The sequence below is a fragment of the Bidens hawaiensis genome, unplaced genomic scaffold (assembly GCF_021521415.1).
Source record: "Bidens hawaiensis isolate Kalapana, Puna unplaced genomic scaffold, B.hawaiensis_p1.1 tig00000142_1, whole genome shotgun sequence".
In the NCBI taxonomy this organism is placed as follows: domain Eukaryota; kingdom Viridiplantae; phylum Streptophyta; class Magnoliopsida; order Asterales; family Asteraceae; genus Bidens; species Bidens hawaiensis.
In genome coordinates this window covers 4,770,124-4,782,930 of record NW_027491019.1, presented here as the reverse complement: position 1 = coordinate 4,782,930, position 12,807 = coordinate 4,770,124, and positions in this window count along the sequence as shown.

Genomic DNA, 12,807 nt, shown 5'->3' with positions numbered 1-12,807 from the left:
TGTTGAAGCCTTCAAGATGGGACTTCAGAGGGGCTCCCCCTTTTATGATGATCTTGTGATGACTCCTTGCAGGTCACTAGATGAAGTAAGGAAAAGAGCACTAAGGTTTATACAATTGGAAGATGACAAAAGGATCCAAGAAAGATTAGGGGCTCAGACAAAACAAGAATCCCCTGACAAGAATACAGGGTCCTCGGATATGAACAACTCAAAGCCGTACAACAAGTTTAACAATCAAAACGTGCGAGCAGTCGAAGAAGGAGATGATGATGAAGACTATCCGTGTATCTCTGAGTATTGTTTCTCCGTAGATACCCATGGCTTGATTTGTGCCATGAAGGATCTAGGGGAGAAAGCAAGGTGGCCCCGAAAGAACGAGAAGACGACCACCTTCAAAGATAAGTCTAAGTGGTGTGCCTTCCATGAAGATTTTGGCTACATGACAGACGAGTGCATTGGCTTAAGGAGGGAAATTGAATACCTCCTGAGCAAGGGTCATTTTAAAGAGCTATTGGGAAGGAAGAAATCCAAGATCCGGGATCTGAAGATCTTCCACAAAAAGCAACAACACCACCACCAGATGCTCATGTGATCAACTTTGTCTCTAGAGAATACGACAGATTTCAAACTTCTTGTCCTGCAGCAGAAAAACCCACAGAAGAATTCAAGTTGGACGATGAAAGAAGACTGCTCATCCCTACTACTCGAATAACTGATAAGAGAATCTTCTTCGACTCGAGTATCCAGGATCCTCACAGGATGAACTGGATGTGCGAATGGTCAATTTCATCTCTAGAGGTTCAGACATATGTGGAACTTCCTTATCCGCAGCAAAAAGGCTCGCCAAAGAGATCAAGTTGGATAACGGATACCGACCAATAGTATCCACCACTTGACGACATACTAAAGGATCTTCTTCGATGAGGAAGACAAACTAAACATCCAGCATCCTCACCATGACGGTATTCTCATTTAGAAAAGTCAATTCTTGCACTTATTATGGCTTCTACTAAATTGAGACATTACTTTGAAACTCATACTATTATTTTGAGAACTAATTATCCTGTTAAGAATGTCCTTAGAAAGCCAGAGTTGTCAGGTAGAATGGCCAAGTGGGCTGTGAAACTGAATGCATATGATATTCTGTACGAGCCAAGAACAGCCATTAAGGCACAAGCACTCGCATGCTTTGTGGCTGATTTCAGTAGCGACATGCAGAAAGAAGCTGACCTGGAGGTCCAACAACTAGAAGAGACTAAGGATCCTTGGATACTCTTCACAGATGGTGCTTCCAACGTAAGATGAACATGATTAGGGATGCTACAGAAATCGCCACAGGTGGACATATTACCCTAGTCTATAGCCTGTGAGTTTCAAGCAACGAATAATGAGGTAGAGTATGAGACTTTGTTCGCAGGTTTGCAATTAGCTAAGTGCATGAGGATCATGTATCTTCAAGTATAAATAGATTCATTATTTATTGCTAACCACTTTAATGGCTCATATGTTGTTAAAGGAGGAAAACTAATCAAATATCTAGATGTTGTGAAGGAATTAGCAAAATCCTTCAAATTGTTTAGCATTGTACAGGTACCAAGGGAAGAAAATGCCGGGGCAGATGCTATGGCAAATTTAGCCTCATCTTTAAATATCCCAGAAGACATGAAGATACCAATCACTCATGTTCTCTCGCCAGCAATATGAGAACAAGAAGTTGGAGAGATAACAAATGATAAGGAGATTGTACTTTGGGATCCATTATCCACGAATAATCAAGAATCATGGATCCTCCCAATCAAGAAGTACATTCAAACATGAGAGATTCCAATCACTGAGAATCCCAAATCCTTCAAACTCAAGGTATCACAATACATTTTATTAGATGATATGCTATATAGGAAATCTCTTGCAGGTCCATACTTGAGGTGCATCGAGGATCCTGAAATCCAAGAGGTGCTCAAAGATTTTCACGAAGGTGATTGTGGTAATCATACCAGAGGTAGAGTCCTGTTTTCTAGGATTCTAAGAACAGGATACTTCTGGCCAACAATGAAGAGAGATGCAACAAAATATTCAAAGAAGTGTGATGCTTGTCAAAGACATGCAAACATCCTTCACCAGCCAGCAGAACCTATGTATCCTATATCCTCTTTATGGCCTTTCATGAAATGGGGTATGGATATTGTAGGCAAACTACCTAAGGCACCAGGAGGAAAAATATTCATGCTTGCAATGACGGATTACTTTTCAAAATGGATAGAAGCAGAAGCTTTTGTTCAAGTATGCGAAAAAGAGGTGATATCTTTCATTAAAAGAAATGTTATTACTAGATTTGGTATCCCCTCGGAAATTATTTGTGACAATGGTTTCCAGTTTATCGGGAAAAGAACCACTAACTTTTGTGACAGCTGGGGCATCAAGATGATAACCTCTACTCCAGTTCATCCTTAAGCTAATGGTCAAGCGGGGTCTAGAAACAAAATCATCATCAACAATCTCAAGAAGAAGCTAGGATCAAAGAAGGGAAAGTGGGCTGAGTAGCTACCTTATGTTCTTTGGGCCGACAGGACAACACCCAAAATGCAACAGGCCAAATACCCTTCTCGTTGGTGTTTGGCTCAGAGGCAGTAATTCTTACAGAAATGGTGGTTCCCACAGCCAGAACAAGTAGACGTGATCCTGAGGTCAATGAAGAAATCCTTCTTGAAGACTTGGATATTGTTGAAGAACTTAGAGACCTTGCTAAGATCTGAATGGCAGCCTATCAACAAAGGGTAGCTGGGGCATACAACAAAAATATAAGGATTAGAATATTTCAAGAAGGAGATGTAGTTTTGAGGAAAGCCTTTCAAAACACGACCAATCCGGCTGATGGGAAATTAACACCCAAATGGGAAGGTCCTTATTTGATCAAGTCAGAGGCAGAAAGGGAGCATATCATTTGCCCACGATGGAAGGCAACAGGTTACCAAGAGCATGGAATGCTATCCACCTCAAGAAGTACTTTTTCTGATTAGGATCCAGAATCCCGTGAGGATATATTATCCTTAAAGGATCAAGGATCCCCAAAATCGTTTTAAGTATCAATGCAGGATATTATTAAGATGTGTAATAACCAAGAGGTTGGCCACATCTCCTTTACATTCAAGGTACTTTACTATTTCCCTTGGCCTAGCCCACGATTGGATATGATCCCCGATGGTCATATCCCCTAAGGTTTAAAGGTTTTCACCTTTCTTATAAATTAGAGTTTCTACACTCTCGTCTGGAGCGCACGCTATCCAACGTATAGTCCGGGGCAGCGGGACCAGTACACACTTAATGGCTGACAATTTCGTTGTCTTCGGCTATATGGAGGATCCTACGATTTATGGTAGACGTACCATACCACCGGTTTATAACGTTTTCACGTTATCTTACGTTTGGGCTAAATCTCGGTTTGGGCGAGTCCCCAGTTAACATTCGTATTTGGGCTTGTCCCTAGTTTCACGGGCTTGTCCCCTGTTGCACGGGCTTGTCCCCAGTTTATTATTCGAGCTTGTTCCCAGCTTAATGGGTTTGATCCCAGTTAACGTTATAAGTTGTTTGCAACAGATTTTCTAAGTTCATCACGAAGACAAAGTCCTATGGTGTGACAATCGTCAATTTCAGGTTAACTCCGTTAACTCAACTCCGTCAATTCAAACTTAAAGATTACTGAATCTATAACGCACACCTCATTACATTTAAACTAGGGTTTAAATGACGCTTGACACTTACTACATGTGTAGTCTTTCGGGAATTGCACCGAAACGCAAACGAGTTGACGCAAACAATTGGTGAATAAACGAAAAACGTCAAAACAATAATTATGTGATAATTATGTGTTAGACTTATGTGTTATGTGATAACATTGTTATAAACGTTAACTCAATGTGCTAGAACTAGTTAATTAAGCTAGAAAAGTAACATTTGAAAGTGGAGGGACCTAGATGTAATATGATTATTATTAATAATATTATAAAACCCTAACTCCCCTCTCTCTTTCCCTCACAAAACCCGACGGCAGCCTACCCCCCCTCTCCTTGCGATCGGCCCTCATACACACACATATTGCTTGGTTCTTGATCTTGGTTTTCACAATTGAGGCATCCTACACCCGATTCTAGTCACATTCTACCTTCCCCTTGCTTATTTTTGTGCTTTGGAAGGTATAATTATAAACCCTAGAATCTGGAAATTATATACATGATGTTCATATGTCTTGTTTTGATTGAAAGATGTATTGATTGTTGAATTGATAGCTAGTATTGGTGTTATTGCATGTTAATCGTTTGTTTCTTGATTTTGAGTTCAAGTAAAACCCTAATCATGGATGTAATGTGTATTTTATGTGCATGGATAATGATTATGGTGTCTATAAGGTCATATGAACGGATTATTGTCCATAGATAGTTAATAGGTTGAGTTTTGTTGCAAACAGTTTCTGGACAGATTGTGTTGTTGATGTTCAATTGACTGTATCGGGGTGTAAATTTAAAAATTGGTTGAGATTATTGATACTACAGTAAACTAGGTTGAGTCTAGTTTCTAAAGAATATAAATTTGCAATTTTTGGACGTGTAAAAGTTAACCTTTATGATTTTACAAAAACGTTATGCAAAGCTGAGTTGTTAGACCTGCTGTTAGGTTGTTTTGTAAATGTTATATCTCATGAACCACGAGACCAATTGAGTTGGTTCCACTTCTGGAAGGTGACTTGTTGAGTTAGAAACCTAACCCAAGTGGTCTTTTATTTGTTGGATTTTTCGTTTTACGGGAATTTCAAATAACATTCTGTTGCGCATGAATTTGACTGTTATGAGTTTGCTGTAATGATTTGATTATTGTGAGAAACCTTTGTAGAATAAAAATATAATAAAATATGTTCTGGAAACCTAAGACATACATTCTTTTGTGATGATTTTTTGTAAATTAATTGAGATGCTATGATCGGTGGAATAGACTAGTTTTTCAAGTAGAATTCTGTCAATAAGAAAATTTGTTGCTGAATTTTGTAAAAGTTGCATGAAACATGGTAGTTGCTAATTGATTGTCGTGTTTTGACCAAATTGCCCTTGCGGGGAATAATTGCTAGTTAATTGTTATAATTTGACCAAATTGCCCCTGCGGGGAATAGTTGCTAGTGATGTACATTATTAATACATGACACGTAAATAATTGTTCACACCTGTATCGTATCACAAATGTACTTGTTAAGTCACACACGATTCACAAACAAACACGAAACGTATCTTGTGCTTAGGAATTATGTGCCGGGTCTAGAGACTCGATATTATTTCCGATACTTAGAAAATCTCCTTGTTGTTTTAGAACGCTAGAGAGAGTTTTCTGTGACGCGCATCACTTGGTGATTTATTTTCGGAATTCTTCGCAAACAGTGAGTTCACTTACCCCTCTAAACTATTTTCAAACGCTTTTCACTTGGGGAGATAACATACTCCGAAAACGCATTTAAGATTTTGTTAATATAAATTATATATCACTTGTAAAGACTAAGTGGCAAACGCAATAACTAAAGTCCTTCATTCACATCGAACCGTTTAGTATTGGATAATAGCGAGTCATTGTTGAGTAGTACTACTGGGTTTGACAAACCCCACCCAACGCTAAACTCGACTGTTGGTCGAGTGGGTGTAATCTTTGCTAAACACATACCATGGTCGGGATAGACCTGGTGGCAAGGCAAATGATAAACAGTCAGCTTCGGTGTCGAACACTTAGTAATACTTGTTTTATAGGCTAGCTACCTATAGATATATAATTGACATAACACTATCTGGTAAACGCAAAACGCTGAACGCAAAACGCTGAACGCAAAACGCTAAACGAAAAACGTTGAACGCAAACGCTAAACGCTTTATTTTATATAAACTTGTGAACTCACCAACCTCGTGTTGACACTTTTTGTATGTTATTCTCAGGTAGCCGAGGCGGGCGCGCGGTATAGGATCATGCGTGGTTTTTGAACATTCTGATATGCAAACATGTTTTTAACTATTATTACTTGGGTTTTAAGTCGTCCTGCGTGACGCAACTTTTGTCTTTTGGTTTTTAAGCTTCCGCAATTATTTTCATTTAAACGTTTTTACGGTTTGATTATAACTAATGATTCCGATCCTGTTAGTTCACACCCTCTGACGGTAAAACGTAAAACGAAGTTAGCTGGGATTGGTACCCTAATATGATCAGACGTATGGTCTACCGTGAACAAGTTCCCCCGCTACCTCACCCGAGCCATCCTGCTTACCCCAACACCCTACCACCTATAACCGAACCTGTAGAGCGTGTGCTCGCAGCTGTTGTTTCTTTTTTGGAGCGTGATGTTGGTTACATGCGCTATACGAGAGCGAACGTTTCCGGACTGTTAAAAGATGGAACCGAAACTAAGGAGGAAATTTCCCGCATGACAGCGGCCATGAAGGAGATGCAAGAGGCTAGCGACCAACAGATGAAAATTATGAGAAGGATGCAAGCTGAGATGATAGACTTGCAAGAGCAACTCCAAGTAGCAAGGACCCGAACAGAAATAGCACTAGCAACGTTTTCTTATCATCCAGCCGCTTCATGATCCATACCAACCGGCGGTCACCATCATCCACCCGGTCAAGCAGTCATTGTTTCAAGATATAGGAGATATCTAGGATTATGTTCCCTTTCTACTAGATGGATGCTACTGTTTTACATAGTGTGCGACTCCAAAGGCTAGTGAAGATGCTACCGATGGACTAGACTACTTTCATAAAATCTTATACACATGCAAGGTTGCAAAGATCGGTAAACGAATCCTAGGCGACCGACAGAGGAGTTGAGTGTACTTGGAGCAGCCGGAAAGTACTCGGACAAGGAAATGGCAGGAAGAAACGCTGGACACGGACGTGGTGACATCAACTTGACTGCAGCAGAACTCCAAACTCTGCTGAACGACCACGCGGCGGCCGCTCTAGCCGCACATGTACAGAACCAAGTTGGAGGTCAAATAGGAACGTGTACCTTCAAGAACTACCTTGACTGCAAGCCCAGTACGTTTAAGGGCACTGAGGGAGCTATAGGCTTCCTGCGTTGGGCGGAGAAGGCCGAATCGGCGTTTGAGATGTGTAATTGTCCCCCTGCCAGTAGAGTCAAATTTGCTGCTGGAACACTTGAAGATTCTGCTCTCACTTGGTGGAATTCGAACGTACAGATTCTTGGATTGGAACTGGCTAACGCGATGAACTGGGAGGAGTTCAAGAACATGATGCGAGAAGAGTACTGTCCTAGAGAGGAGATTGCAAAGTTGGAGTCAGAGTTTTGGTCATTGAAGATGGTGGGTTCAGAAATCGAGGCCTACACTACCCGTTCTCACGAGTTGGCCGTGATGTGTCCACGGATGGTAGACCCACCGAGTAAGAGGATTGAAATGTATATTGATGGGTTAGCACCGCAAATTCAGGGCATGGTGACGTCTTCCAGACCAGCGACGATTCAACAAGCGATTCGGTTAGCTCACAAACTAACGGATCAAGCAGTGACCCAAGGTACGCTACCACCTAGGGGTTCAACCACTAAAGCCCGTGACAACCCGATCACTGACAACAACAGCAACAACAACCCGAGCAGCGGAAAGAGAAAGTTTGACAATACCAGATCCTCATCCTCGAACCCCCCACAGCAGCAACACTACCGAAAGCCCGAATTCACCCGGAGCTTCAGCAATCAGGGTCACAACTACAAGAACAACGGTAGCGGGCAGGGTTCGAGCGGATATGAAATATCCGAGGTGCAACAGGTGCAATTATCATCATGCTGGGCCGTGTGACTGTAACACCCCGTAACCGCAGCGGAAACGTACACGGGATGCAACAGACACATCTGATATCAACAGCATTGCTTATAAAGAAAATACCACTACATTAATTTATAACATATTACATTGTTGCGAGATTCATTACTGTCTAGGTGATACACACATATTTTACCGATAAGACATTAATAAATTCATTACAAAACAAAGAGCAGCAAGCTTCCAACAGGTAGCACAGATAGTTAAGCACACATCAATCAATCCAACTTGGGCATACCTAGAAAACATGTAAAGAAAACGGGTCAACTACGAATAGTTGGTGAGTTTCACTAATTTAAATAAACACTGACAAATCATTTTAATAATCATTTATTAACAATATAATCATGCTGGGAACTATGTTACCCCAGAACATTTCCAATAACTTTCTGGGAACTATGTTACCCCAGAACAATAATAACCCTGGGAACTATGTTACCCCAGAACAATAACAACCCCTGGGAACTATGTTACCCCAGAATAATAATAACCCCTGGGAACTATGTTACCCCAGAACAACAATAACCCCTGGGAACTATGTTACCCCAGAACAATAATAACCCCTGGGAACTATGTTACCCCAGAACAATAACAACCCCTGGGAACTATGTTACCCCAGAATAATAATAACCCCTGGGAACTATGTTACCCCAGAACAACAATAACCCCTGGGAACTATGTTACCCCAGAACAATAATAACACCTGGGAACTATGTTACCCCAGAACAATAATAACCCCTGGGAACTATGTTACCCCAGAACAATAACACATTATAAACATTTTATATATTCTATGCATCAGTCCATATATATATAAATGTACAAGTAGTTCCATACGATCGGTATGTACTTAAATACTTTAAATAAGACATGTTTTCCGCCCCGGGAAAATATAATTAAAACAATTCATTAAAAGGGGCTCGTGAAAACTCACCTTGTCGTGAGTTGGTGAGTAATATAAGGAACAGCTACGTGCCTGGATCTGTAATATAATATCTAGTCGTTACTATATAATTCCCATAACTTAAATACATATCAATCGGTACATCTGGGAACATTGTTAACCCAGTACTGTACTCGATTCGGGGACAATGTTAACCCCGTGACACTTCTAAGGACTCAGATTGACATTGCTTAGAGTTTGACAGTCAATTTAGTTAAGGTGATGAAATTATAGCTCGGTTTGACACCCCGTTTGGCCGTGAGGCCCGTTTCCGGTATTTCGGTGCCGGAAACGGTAAAATCGGGTAAAATTACCCAAATCATCCGAATTATTTTCGGATGATTTATTTTTACTTAATTTACTTAGATTTATGAAATAGTCTATTTTTAAAGTTTTCATGTACCAGTCAGCTCGCTTATGCGAACTTTGCCGGTTTACACGTTTTAAGCTTTAAAAACTTGTTTTTATGTTCTTTTTAGCACAAATAATTACCCGATTAGTCTCGGGTCTTGAAATTTTGCACAAAACTTAATTTGACAGAAAGGGATTTTGTAAAAATTTTCCAGATTTATTTTCTTATATTTATATTTATTTATCTATTTTTAAATCTTATTAAAATACTAAATATATCAAAAATACCAAAACACTTTAGAAAAATCCCAAGTTTTTCTGGGATGATCTTTATCATCCTCATAACTTTCTGGAATTTTCCCAGATTTATTTTCCTACATTTACATTTATTTATCTATTTTTAAATCTTGTTAAAACACTAAATATATAAAAAATACCAAAACACTTTAGAAAAATCCCAAATTTTTCTGGGATGATCTTTATCATCCTCATAAGTTTCTGGAATTTTCCCAGATTTATTTTCCTACATTTACATTTATTTATCTATTTTTAAATCTTGTTAAAACACTAAATATATCAAAAATACCAAAACACTTTAGAAAAATCCCAAATTTTTCTGGGATGATCTTTATCATCCTCATAACTCCCTGGAATTTTTCCAGAATTTAAAACTTATTTTTCAAGCCATTTTCACCCAAAACCGAGCTAGAAAGCCCTAGAACTCGTTTCACCGAAAAGCCTACTTAGACTTTTCCAACTGAGCTCAAATTTTGTGGGTGACTTTTATCTGTTATAAAAAGCTTATCTTAAATTTTCCGGAATTTGTCATCATGTTTTGCTATTTTTCACTATTTTTGGCCAAAACCGAGCATTAAATTCACCAAATATTCATCTTTTATCCAAAAATTACCAAAAATTCACAGATCTCATATTTTCATGTGTAGATCATCTCTGTGAAATTTCGTGACCCGACTCTAAGCACACGTAAATCTGTCCATTTTTTCATAATACACGAAAACCGAACTATTTTGTGTTTTCTAGCTTTAGATCGCAAGGATCTCGGTTTCTAGCCTTTGCTAGCCGCTAGATACAACACTTACAAGCACAATATCACTACACCAAGCAAGTTACACCAATAACCAAACCATTTCTTTCAAAGTGTCGGTTTTTAAGTAAAAACAAAGGTTTTAACCGTAGAAATCCATTCCCGACTCTTTTTACTCATTTCTTGGACCAAGATCCCTTGTATAACATGTATACATCTCTTGATCATGCAAGAGTCGGTTCCATCTCGGTTTTTCACCCATCTTTCACTTGGAAACTCATTTAACAAGATTTTAACCGTAAAATTTTATTCTAAACACTTTTAACTCATTTCTTGGATCAAGATCCTTTGTATAACTTGTATACATCCCTTGATCATACGAGAATCGGTTTTATCTCGGGTTTTCACCCGTCTTTCACATGGAAACCTCCTTTTCTCAATATTGTAGAATTAGAATCAAGATTTAAGCATAAAAACCATGTTTATACCTTCAAAGTCTTGTTAGAAATCAAGGATTTTGAATGAATGTTGAAAGGATTTGAGAGATTGAGAGAGTTTTGATTGTGTTAAGTTAGAAAAAAAAAGAAATGAATGTGTGTGTGGGTGTATAATGGCCGGCCAAAGAGGGGGTGTGGGGGGGGGCCCACATCTCAAATATTGTCCACACATTTGGATTGTGTAATCCGGATAATGTTGTGGATAATCTGGTTCAGTTCGTTTCTCGTTTAAACTCGTAATTCGGCTTGAAACGGGCCTAAAATGGTTGTTTTTCGGGTTAAAATAAAATTTATATAAAACTGATTTAAAAACTTTAAAAACTTAACCCATGACATTAAAACATCGTATTATTAATAATTATGCATCTTTTTCGACTTGATTGATCGTCTCTTGCTTGGTTTGGTGATAAAGGTTTCGTTTAGCGTACCGACGTACCATTAAATCGAAATCCTTTTTCTGTGCTATAATTTACTTATCCCGAAGCATTAATACCTCGTAAATATCACTAAACATTATATACTTCGTCTATAATGTAATTCCCGATTCGTTCGGGTTTCAATAACCGATCAATGATTAATTGTAATTCTAATACGATTCACTATATAATTGAGTATGATTCATACTGTGAACCATATATATTCGTATCAATGTGCTATAACTCATATAATCAATATTAAATAACACGTAAATAGTATATTCCGGCTAGGGTATACCTGGAGTTGCCGGAATCGTTACATTCTCCCCCCGTTATAAAAATTTCGTCCTCGAAATTTTATGCGTCAACTACTTCCTTTTGAGGAAATAGGTGGGGGTATTTCTTCCGAAATTCATCCTTTCGTTCCCAAGTAAATTCTGGGCCTCGTTGCGAATTCCATCTAACTTTGACCAACGAGATCTTATTGTGTCTAAGTTGCTTGATCTTACCGTCTACTATTTCGATGGGCTCCTCTACGAAGTTGAGCCTATCACTTATTTGCACACCCTCTAAGGGTAACACCGATGTCTCATCCGACAGACATCTTTTCAAATTCGACACATGAAACACGTTATGAACTGCACTTAGTTCCTCAGGCAGTTCTAGTCGGTAAGCTACCGGACCGATCTTTGCAGTAATAATGAATGGTCCAATATATCTAGGGGCCAACTTCCCCGCCTTTCCAAACCTGACCACTCCTTTCCAGGGTGATACTTTCAAATATACTTTTTCACCCTTCTCAAATGACAACGGTTTTCGACGGGTATCGGCATAACTCTTCTGCCGGTCCCGCGCGGCTTTTAGGTTGTTCTTAATTTCAAGAATCTTGCTGGTCGTCTCCTGGACCAGATCCGATCTAATGACCTGCGGGTCACCCACTTCAGACCAGCAAAGTGGTGATCGGCACTTCCGCCCATACAATGCTTCATAAGGTGCTGCCTTTATACTGCTGTGATAACTGTTATTATAGGAAAATTCAACGAGTGGGAGATGTTGATCCCAATTTCCCTTAAAGTCCAGTACGCAAGCACGAAGCAAATCCTCCAAAGTTTGAATGGTCCTCTCAGACTGACCATCGGTCTGAGGGTGGTAAGCTGTGCTTAGGTCAATACGTGTTCCCAATGCTTCTTGGACAGCTTGCCAAAGTTTGGAGGTGAAATGGCTATCCCTATCGGAGATGATCGAGATGGGGATGCCATGACGAGACACTATTTCATTTATATAAATTTGCGCAAGTCTCTCAGTGTTAAAAGTATTCCTAATTGGAATAAAATGTGCCGATTTGGTTAATCGATCCACGATTACCCAAATCGCATCATGACCTCGGGGTGTCTTGGGGAGGTGTGTCACAAAATCCATTGTGATCTGCTCCCACTTCCATTCGGGAATTTCCGGCTGTTGTAGCATTCCCGAGGGTTTCTGGTGTTCCGCCTTAACTCTCGCACACGTCGTACACTTGCCGACGTATGTGGCTATATCCTTTTTCATACCTGGCCACCAGTAAAATTCTTTCACATCCTTGTACATTTTATCTGATCCCGGATGTATGGAATATTTCGATTTATGTGCTTCATCCATGATCAAATCACGAAGGTCATGGAGGGTCGGGATCCAAATCCGATTTTTGAAATAAA